Source organism: Myxocyprinus asiaticus, chromosome 27, assembly GCF_019703515.2.
Source record: "Myxocyprinus asiaticus isolate MX2 ecotype Aquarium Trade chromosome 27, UBuf_Myxa_2, whole genome shotgun sequence".
NCBI classification, from domain to species: Eukaryota; Metazoa; Chordata; class Actinopteri; order Cypriniformes; family Catostomidae; genus Myxocyprinus; species Myxocyprinus asiaticus.
In genome coordinates this window covers 10,573,968-10,583,352 of record NC_059370.1, presented here as the reverse complement: position 1 = coordinate 10,583,352, position 9,385 = coordinate 10,573,968, and positions in this window count along the sequence as shown.

Here is a 9,385-nt window from a genome sequence, read left to right as displayed (position 1 = left end):
AACAGAATTAAAATAAGGTGCCAGGTAATGAATAAAATAAAATAAAAACTACAATAACACTATACACTATACAATATAAAATAAAATAAGCATTTAACAAGACATTATGAACATAAAATAATAATAATACATTAAGTACATTAAGGCAGTGATTGGTTTCTGAGTGTGTGCACTTCAAAAATGAATTTAGCTGCAACTGATGCATGATTGTCCTCCCCCAGTAACACCTGCATTTGATCTGTTCCTGCTGAACTGGACAACTGTGGCATGAGGTTTGAGAGACATCACCAGTGTCACAGTGAGCACAGACTCATTCTTCCTTCTATGGCCAGACTGTGATCACTGAGTCTGCATTTGGTGAGGATCCGTCTCTGTTTTGGATCTCTTACAGTGTAGAGATATTCTGCCAGATTATATTTCTGATCGTTTTTCAATATGTATAATTAGGGGGTATCTGCCTAGTTCGGCATGAACTACAATTGTTTCTACAGAATTCTGCATGCAGCAATTCAATGGGGTATTTGTCCCATCTAGAGTAATCAGTCAGACAGGGTGGACCCCAAACCTCACATCCATACAGAGCAACAGGCATACTAATACTATCAAAGATTTTACACCAAATTGTTACAGGAATGTCTATGTTGGTAAATTTGCCCTTAACAGCATAGAATGCTCTTCTAGCTTTCTCTTTTAGTGCATTCACTGCCAGACCAAACCCCCCTGAAGCACTGATTTTAAGACCGAGGTAGTCGTAGTGTAGGGTGTGTTCTATTGCAGTGTTTTCCAAAGTGAATGTGTATCTGGTTTCCTGTAATCTGGCTTTTTTTTCCTGGAAGATCATAATTTTAATATTTTTCAAATTGACTGTCAGGGCCCAGTTCTGACAGTAGTTCTCCAGCAGGTCCAGGTGCTGCTGTAGCCCTTGTGCAGTAGGTGACAGCAGGTCCAGATCATCTGCATAGAGAAGAAATTTTACTTCAGAATTATTTAGAGTAAGACCGGGTGTTGCAGATTGTTCCAGTAGCACTGCTAACTCATTCATGTAAAAGTTGAACAGAGTTGGACTCAAACTGCAGCCCTGTCTCACTCCATGCCCTTGAGTGAAGAATTCTGTTCTTTTATTGCCAAGTTTAACTCCGCACCTGTTGTCCGAATACTAATAGATTAATAATAGATTTGATAGTGTCATACATTTCACCCCCAATGCCGGATTGTAGAATTTTATAATATAGACCATTATGCCAAATGGAATCAAATGCTTTTTTTTAAATCAACAAAACCTTTTGATGAACGTGCTGGTTGACTAACGTGTGTAGCGTGTGAATGTGGTCGGTGGTGCGGTGGTTTGGTAGGAATCCAATCTGACTCTTACTCAAGACATTGTGCTTGGAAAGGAAGGCCTGTATCTGGGCGTTCAGGATACAACAGAAAGTTTTCCCACAAATGCCTCGGTAGTTATTGGGGTCGAATTTGTCTCCACTCTTATATAAAGAGTTTATAAAGCCCATGCTCCAGGTATCAGGAAAATAGCCAGTTTGCAGAACCAGACTGAACAGTTTTAACAAGGCCTCCAGAAAAAGACTGGTCTGACAGTGAATGCACGTATGTAGGAGGGGTCCATGTCTGTAATGGCATAGTCGACTACACTAGCCCCAAGAACTGAGCAGTATGTGAATTGACCTAAACAGTCTCTCTCTCTCTCTCTCTCTCTCTCTCTCTCTCTCTCTCTCTCTCTCTCTCTCTCTCTCTCTCTCTCAACAAAATGTCCCCTTTCTCACTCTATCTGTCCTGACGTCTACACACAATATCAGTTTACAAAAATGTTGTGTTAAATGCTGAGATTATGACAAAGTCCTTTTTTTCAACAATGTTTATTTAATCTGAAATTTAGACATACAGTGGATACGTTACATTGAACTGTAAACTCAAAATTCATGTAAGTGCAAACCAAACAATCATGTAAATATCTAAATGAAACTGACAAAGCTTCACAGATATTTAGAGTTCTCTTAGCTTCATGATTTTTCAAATTTTTCTTAATGTTTTTAAACAAAAACTCACTTCTGTCTTAAAGAGTGAAAATTGGGGTTTTCTTTAGCCCATTTACATTTGTGTAGCTATATAATATTTCCCGTAAATAATACGTTGATTCATAAGATACATTTCATAGATCATAAATGAAATAAATATCTTTACTACATGGATAAACTCTCCTGCTTGTTCTGTTTAAAAATAAATAGGGCATTCATGGGTTATTTCTTTCTTTCTCCTTCTGTCTTTTTAAAGGCTGTTTCTCAAAAACTTCTCAAGTCAAAATTTTTTTCAGGTTGTAAAAAGGAACCATGTATTTCCTGATGTAGGCTACATATAATATTCAAGAACAGTGAATGTCCCTGTTAAGATTTTACTTTTGAGAGAAAATATCCTTTCAGCTACAAGGCCAAAGCACATTTAATGATACAAATGTTCTTATTTGTTATCCTTAGTTATGTTAGTTCACATGGAAGCTGGATTTCAGGCAGAGTTTTTAAAGAGGACAAGAGAGAAATTATTTTAGTATTTGTGTGGTTACCACTGGATAATAAGAAATAAAATATATTTAATAAAACAATAAGAAATTAAAAAAATGAAAATAATAAAAAATCATATTTGTATATAGAACAAAGATGACAATTAACCAGATCAACCCATTTCTTTTCTTTTTTCTATGATGCATATGTTTGAATGCCTACAGTATACGTGATATCCTCCTCAATCCACACTGAGGTAAGTTTTCTTATTAACCTGAAAAACTTGTGTTGTCAATTTTAATGTTCTTCAGAGTCACTCAGGGACTATGTTGAGACCTGCTCCACAAGATCTAACGTCCCGAAGAGTTTAAATCCATCTCTAATCAAACACACCCCAACCAGCGCATCAAAGGTCTTTGGATTTACTTAAAAATCACAAGCAGGTGTTTTTGGGTTAGAACTAAACTCTGCAAGGAGTTTCCAGTTGGACACCCCTGCTAATGAAAAACCCCCCAAATACAGAACAAAATAAATAAAAAACACTATGAATATCAGACATAATTAATGGCAATATTTCACATTGAATTATTATAATTTTTTTTATTTGAAAAAAACTTTACTTACATATTCTGTCTGCTCAACACCTTTGTAGGCCTACTATTTTATTTTCTTCAAAACTCAGTGTTTGCAAATGCAAATTTGCAAATAAATAAATACAAATAAAAAATAAATACAAATACTGTACTATCATAAATGACCATCACCCTCGTGATTATATTGTAAGTCTTGATGTAAAGCATCAGTTTTCACAACTCTGAATCAATTCCTAATAATTAATTAAACCTAATGTCTTGTTCAAGCATTATTACCATGTAATAAAAACTAAATTTCCCATATTAATAAATAATAACATCTTTGCTGTGGTGACAAGTTTTCTGTATTTTGTTTCCCCACAGCTATAAGGGCAGTTGAGTCTTGTGTTAAGAGTTCATTTTGAACTGAAGTCTGAACTGTAGTAATACTGAAGGAGCATGACATTATTTGGCTCCTTTGAATCATTTGAATCACTATTCGAATCTCCTTTCTGCCAAGTAGTTGCGGTTCTTTCGTTAACTCTTTGGAGTTGTTCTATGTATTGAATGAATTGGATGTCATGAAAGCATTATTTTATTTATGTCTGACTATTATATTAAAGACACTTCCCCATCTCCCATTATGCTGTGTATTGTCATTCAGCATTCTTTGAAATACACATGATTATTATTTCAATCTTGTGTCTGTGCAACTTTTGGTTTCATTTCTGCTGTCACTTTCCAAGGTTATAGGTACAGTAGATCATTGTCTTTGATTCTTCACCCAGAGGACAACTTACGTCCCATATCATACACTGGCAAACAATTTAACTAGCTTGAAACAAATTGAATATGTCTGTCCAGGGTTATCTCTTAATTGCTTTGACCATCCTTGGTAAGTATTAAACTGTGAGACATTGTCATTAACAGTTTTATAACAGATTGTGTTTGATACATTGGTTTGACTGCACATCGGTTTCTTAACATAATGTAGACATAATTGGACAGTTTTGAAAGGGAGTATATCTCTAAACAGGTTGGTTTGTTGAAGCAGAAACTCTCTTGCCTGTAAATGAGGTCAAAGGTGAGTAACATTTATGTAGAACTTTAACGCTGAAGCCATTTAATTTCACTTTTTATAAAATCAGTATTGGTACATATTATTTGATCTAAAATGTGGATGTTAATATTTACATTTATTCATGTAGCAGACACTTTTATCCACACTTTCACTGAAAATTCTGACCTGTGATAATATTTGGTTGCAACCTCGATGGTTACCAATTACTGTTAATGTTACAGGGTGTTTTGAGGATGCAATAGTCATGACAAGCACACGCAGATGTTTCGACAAAGGTAACAAAGATGACTTTTTAAAGCCTTTAAGTAATCCCAGCGAAGAGGTTGTTTTAGTTTCAGTTTACTCTGTACTTGAATCAAAACTAGCAAACTAGACTTTCTTCTTTTCAATGTTTCTAAGAATGCAGATATAAATCATTGAGGGATGCTGTGGTAACCTGTGCAAAGTTGGGATACAATCTTATTTATGAAGACTCATGTAAGTTTAACTCTCATGTTCATGTTCTATCTTCTGTGGAAAACAAAAGGAGATGTTTAGCAGAATATTAGCTCAGTCACCATTCACTTTCATTTTATGAAAAAACAAAAACAAAATGTAAAGAAAGTGAATGATGTCTTTCTGCTTAGCATCGCATTTGGTGTTCCATGGCAGAAAGAAAGTATCATTGGTTTGGCACAACATGAGGGTGTGTAAATGATGACAGAATTAGCATTTTTGGGTGCACTATCCCCCCCTCCCCTCCCCCTGCAACATAGCAAATTACAGCCAGAGTTTGTTTTTCTTTAAAGATATTTTTTTTTCTTGCAGCTTACAGCCATGAAGGTGACACTGATGTCTATCGTAAGTTAAAAATGTGTGACAATTTATTAATCACATTTTGCACTTGAAGGTATACTGTGATGTCTCTCTGTCTCTTTCTCTGTATATTCAGAGAAAGCTCACTGTGCCATTGAAAAGTGTGCAGGTGGAATCATGAAATCGCAACGTTCTGATGATTACGATGATGATGATTATGATAATGATGAAGATATCTTAGTTGGTGTACTTTCAGGTAAAGATTCAGCCTAAATACAACTTCCAACTTTTTCCACTTTGTTTTGAGGGCTTCTTACAGATCTTAACTCTTGAACTTTGACAGAGTTAAACAGTTCATAAAATATATATTTTTTGTATAATCCTTTGTCTAACCAATTTATCAAATCTCAAATTATACAGTTGTTGAGTTTTAATTTTGATGGCCGTTCTATATTGCAAACTTCATTTTTTCCCCCCCATCTCCAGGAATTGCTGGGGGAATCCAGTCTTGCCTATATGCAATGAAAGATTGCATGAAAAAACAGAAGGTAGAATTGTAGGTGCAAACAAAAATTCAACATGGTGATAAAATCTGGAACCTTTACCTTTATCAACTGCTGTAATGGACAAATCTTTCTCGAAATACACAGTTTTGGGAATAGAAAAATGGGAATGATTATATTATTTTTTTAAAGTAAAAATAAATAAAAAAAATAAATAAAAACACACATTAAGCTCTTTATCCCCCTTTGTGATTTGCAGTAATAAAGCATGCAGGGTTAACAGAGGGTAAATTAAATTCATAATTGTTACACTAGATGGTGCTCTTAACCTTGAAAGAATTTGTAGAACATTTTTTTCAATCTTGATCATGTATGAAGTGAACAGCTATACTTATTTTATTTACTGCTGAGTTGTGACTGACTTTTGAGACCATCTGTACTATTTTTAAAGGTTTAAACTTTACAATTATACATATTTCTTTTTGCTCAATTTATCATTACTGATGTCTGTTCAATAGTGTATAGTAAAGAAAATTAGCACTCTATTGTCTATTTCTCAGCAGACTGTGCACATGTTTATTATATATCTGCATCTTTAAAAAATAAAGTTATTTTATGTGTGTGTTTTTATGACCTTTTTTTATTTATTTATATTTTATGACCGATTGAGTATTTCTTTAGCTTGTTTATGAATTGTTATGGATAAAATATGAATAGAAGAATGGATGAAAACAATGAAGGACTGACTAAAAGAATGAAGTGACAGAATATAATAGGTGGTTGAAAGACTCAAACAAAATGACTGCTAACGTTATAAAAACAAGTAGGTATTTTAGTTGAATTCTTCTTAAATTCATTAAATTCTAGATGACAAATTTATTTGGTTAAAATCATCCAAGACTTATAAGTTCATGGCAATACATTTTAAGCATCTGAAATGTATAGATCAATTAAGCAATCCTCCTGTTTAAAGAGATTTGAATCTCAACATGTTTAGCTTGTTATAAGTCTTGTGACCCAAAGCTAAAATCTATTAGTTTAACTTCTGCTGGTTTTAATTAAAAGGCTTACTGGTAGATCGCTGTTTTTCTTTCTTCACAGAACATGCGAAGCACAAGCTACAATCAGACACTGCCCAAAATACGTATGTGTGAAAAATACATGATGACAACTAGGTGTCATAGGTGAAATGACAACTCTAAATTAACTGCTTGGTGGGCAGTTTATTTGTTAAATACAAAAGCATTCAGTGCATTAACCAGGTCCGGCTCTAGCCAGCTATATTAGGGAGGGCTGGGAGATGTCATAGGTGGACATATGGTGGGGGAATTACATTTTAGTCTGTTCTCACCCAACTGGATCACTTCAAAAGACATGGATTAAACCACTGGAGTCTTCTGGATTACTTTTATGCTGCCTTTATGTGCTTTTTGGAGATTCAAAGTTTTAGTCACCATTCACTTGCATTGTATGGGCCTACAGAGTTGAGATATTCTTCTAAAAATCTTAATTTGTGTTCAGTGGAAGAAAGAAAGTCATACACATGAGATGGTGAGTAAATGTTGAGAGAATTTTCATTTTTGGGTGAACTATCCCTTTAATTTTGTAGTTTAACCAATAGTCTTGGTGTTGTTGCTGTATATTATCAGCAAGGAAAACATGTAAAATATATGCTTTAAAACTTTTCAAATGATCACGGCAAATATATTATATCAAAATACTTTAATATTAACAGTAGAGCAAAAAGTCCAAAAGCAGAATTAGTCTCAATAGTTTCACTTTCTGATGTTTGATGACATTTGTGTACATCTTTAACAAGACTGCACTTTTGTTAACAATTAATTTTCACAGGGTGTTTTGAGGATGTAATGGTGGAAGCATTATTTCAACCTTGCCTAAGCAAATGTCTGAACTGGAGGGACTGCTAGACCAAAGGTACCATTTTTATTTTTTAAATAATGGTGACTTTATGATTCAGTGAATTAGAGATATCATCCATATTTGTACCAAAACACAGAAAACAATCCATTTATTTTTAATATTTCTAAGAATGATAATACTTGAAAAAGAGGATTGTTATATGTTCTTGTATATAGTTTTCTTTATGAAGATTTAAGTAGGTTTACCATTGACATGTTGAGCACTGCTACAAGGATACTGCAAATACTGCCATTATTTCACAAATATTATATACATTTTTTCTTACAGATGACCATTATGTTGAGACTGATTTCTATTGTAAGTTCAGAACTTGTGATATTAATCAAATTTAAATGGTTTAATATATTTTCAAATATTCTATGACCTCTCTTTCTCTTCTGCCGTCAGGAAAACCTTCCTGTGCCATTTAATTGTGTGAAGATTGAATTAAGAAGGCAGCCACTGGATACTTCTGCAGTCAGGGTGATGATGATGGTAGCTTTAATGGTTCCTCTAAAGGTAAAGGACAATTGACACTAATTGCTACTTTCAAGTTATTTAGTTTTGCCTGATTTGATTTCTTCATATTGAAGTCAATTTAATGAATTTAATATACACACTTCTGTCTAAGCCCTAATGAATGAAAGGACATTCTGCACTATATTTTGAAAAAACTCTAAAAAAAATTCTACACTATTTACAGCATTTATTAAGGTAGCAAAGAGTTCCAAAAAAAAAAAAAAAAAAAAAAAAATTAGAATCGTAGGAACATGGTAACAGGTGCATTAAGAAGCCCATGAAGTGATACTGATTATTATTGAGTTATTGTGCTTGTAATATGTAATAGCGTTTCCCTTCTTCAATAAAATAATCGAACAACTTGCAGGTCATACTTTGAACATTAGATGGTGCTCATTGCCTTGAAAAATAATGGTAAGGCTAGTCAACTATGTAAAATAATGTAGCCCTGATCATGTCTCTTCAGCTAAACTTGTTACTGCTCAGTTGTTATTGACTTCTGAGGCCTATTTTACAATTTTAGCAACTGAAACTATACAAGAATACATACTCAAATATATAGGCCTATTTCTGTTTGCTCGAATTGCCACTATTTGGTCCACTATAATTTCTGGTGTCTGTTCAATAAAGGAAAAACAAAGCACTATAAGCCTCCTCCTAAGCAGTGTATTTTCTTTTTGTATTTCACATGTTCTGTGCTATGCAGGATACATGCAAGCTATCGTGGTTTCATGAATGAATAAAAACAGAGCTGATTTTGCATAGTTGTGCCTTTCTTTCTTGCATGCCTATTTATTTTGTGATCAGTTTCAGTGCTATTCCAAAGTAGTAGTCTAATCTATGCTCACTCTACTCAGATATCCAGTCATTCATATTTAAGATCTCAACTTAATTTAAAATCAATCAATCATTTAATATTAAATGAGATGTAAAATATTTATTTTTAAAGGTGTTATAGAAAAAGAAATAATAGCTGCTGCAGGACACCATAATGTCATTTAGATGCTTTGATATCTGCGTTCTTGCTCCTGATTATTGGATAACAGTGTGATGGATTTACTTATTATAATGTTTTATTTATAACTCGATGGCCACTAGGTGGAAACAACTGCATTAATCTGATGCATGATATTTTAGAACTACAATTAATCTCTAACGGAGCTTCTACAACATCAGAAATCGAATCAAACTGCCTATAATATTAGGTCTACCACAACTATAAAAGATGTAAGAGTGTTTCTTTCGACTTTTGTTTGTCTCTTTTTTTTATTTTTTATTATTAAGATAAATTTCCGTTTTTAAAGTATTCCCTCATTTAACCTGATGAAATGCCATTGCAATTATCGTTTGCAATACGATAATTATTATCGTATTGCAAACGATACACACACACATAGTTTCAGTCAAAAATAATCAGGACAGTATTAATTAATGAAATAAACAGTTCTGTCTAAACTAAACTGCAAACTCACTGCAACAAAATGT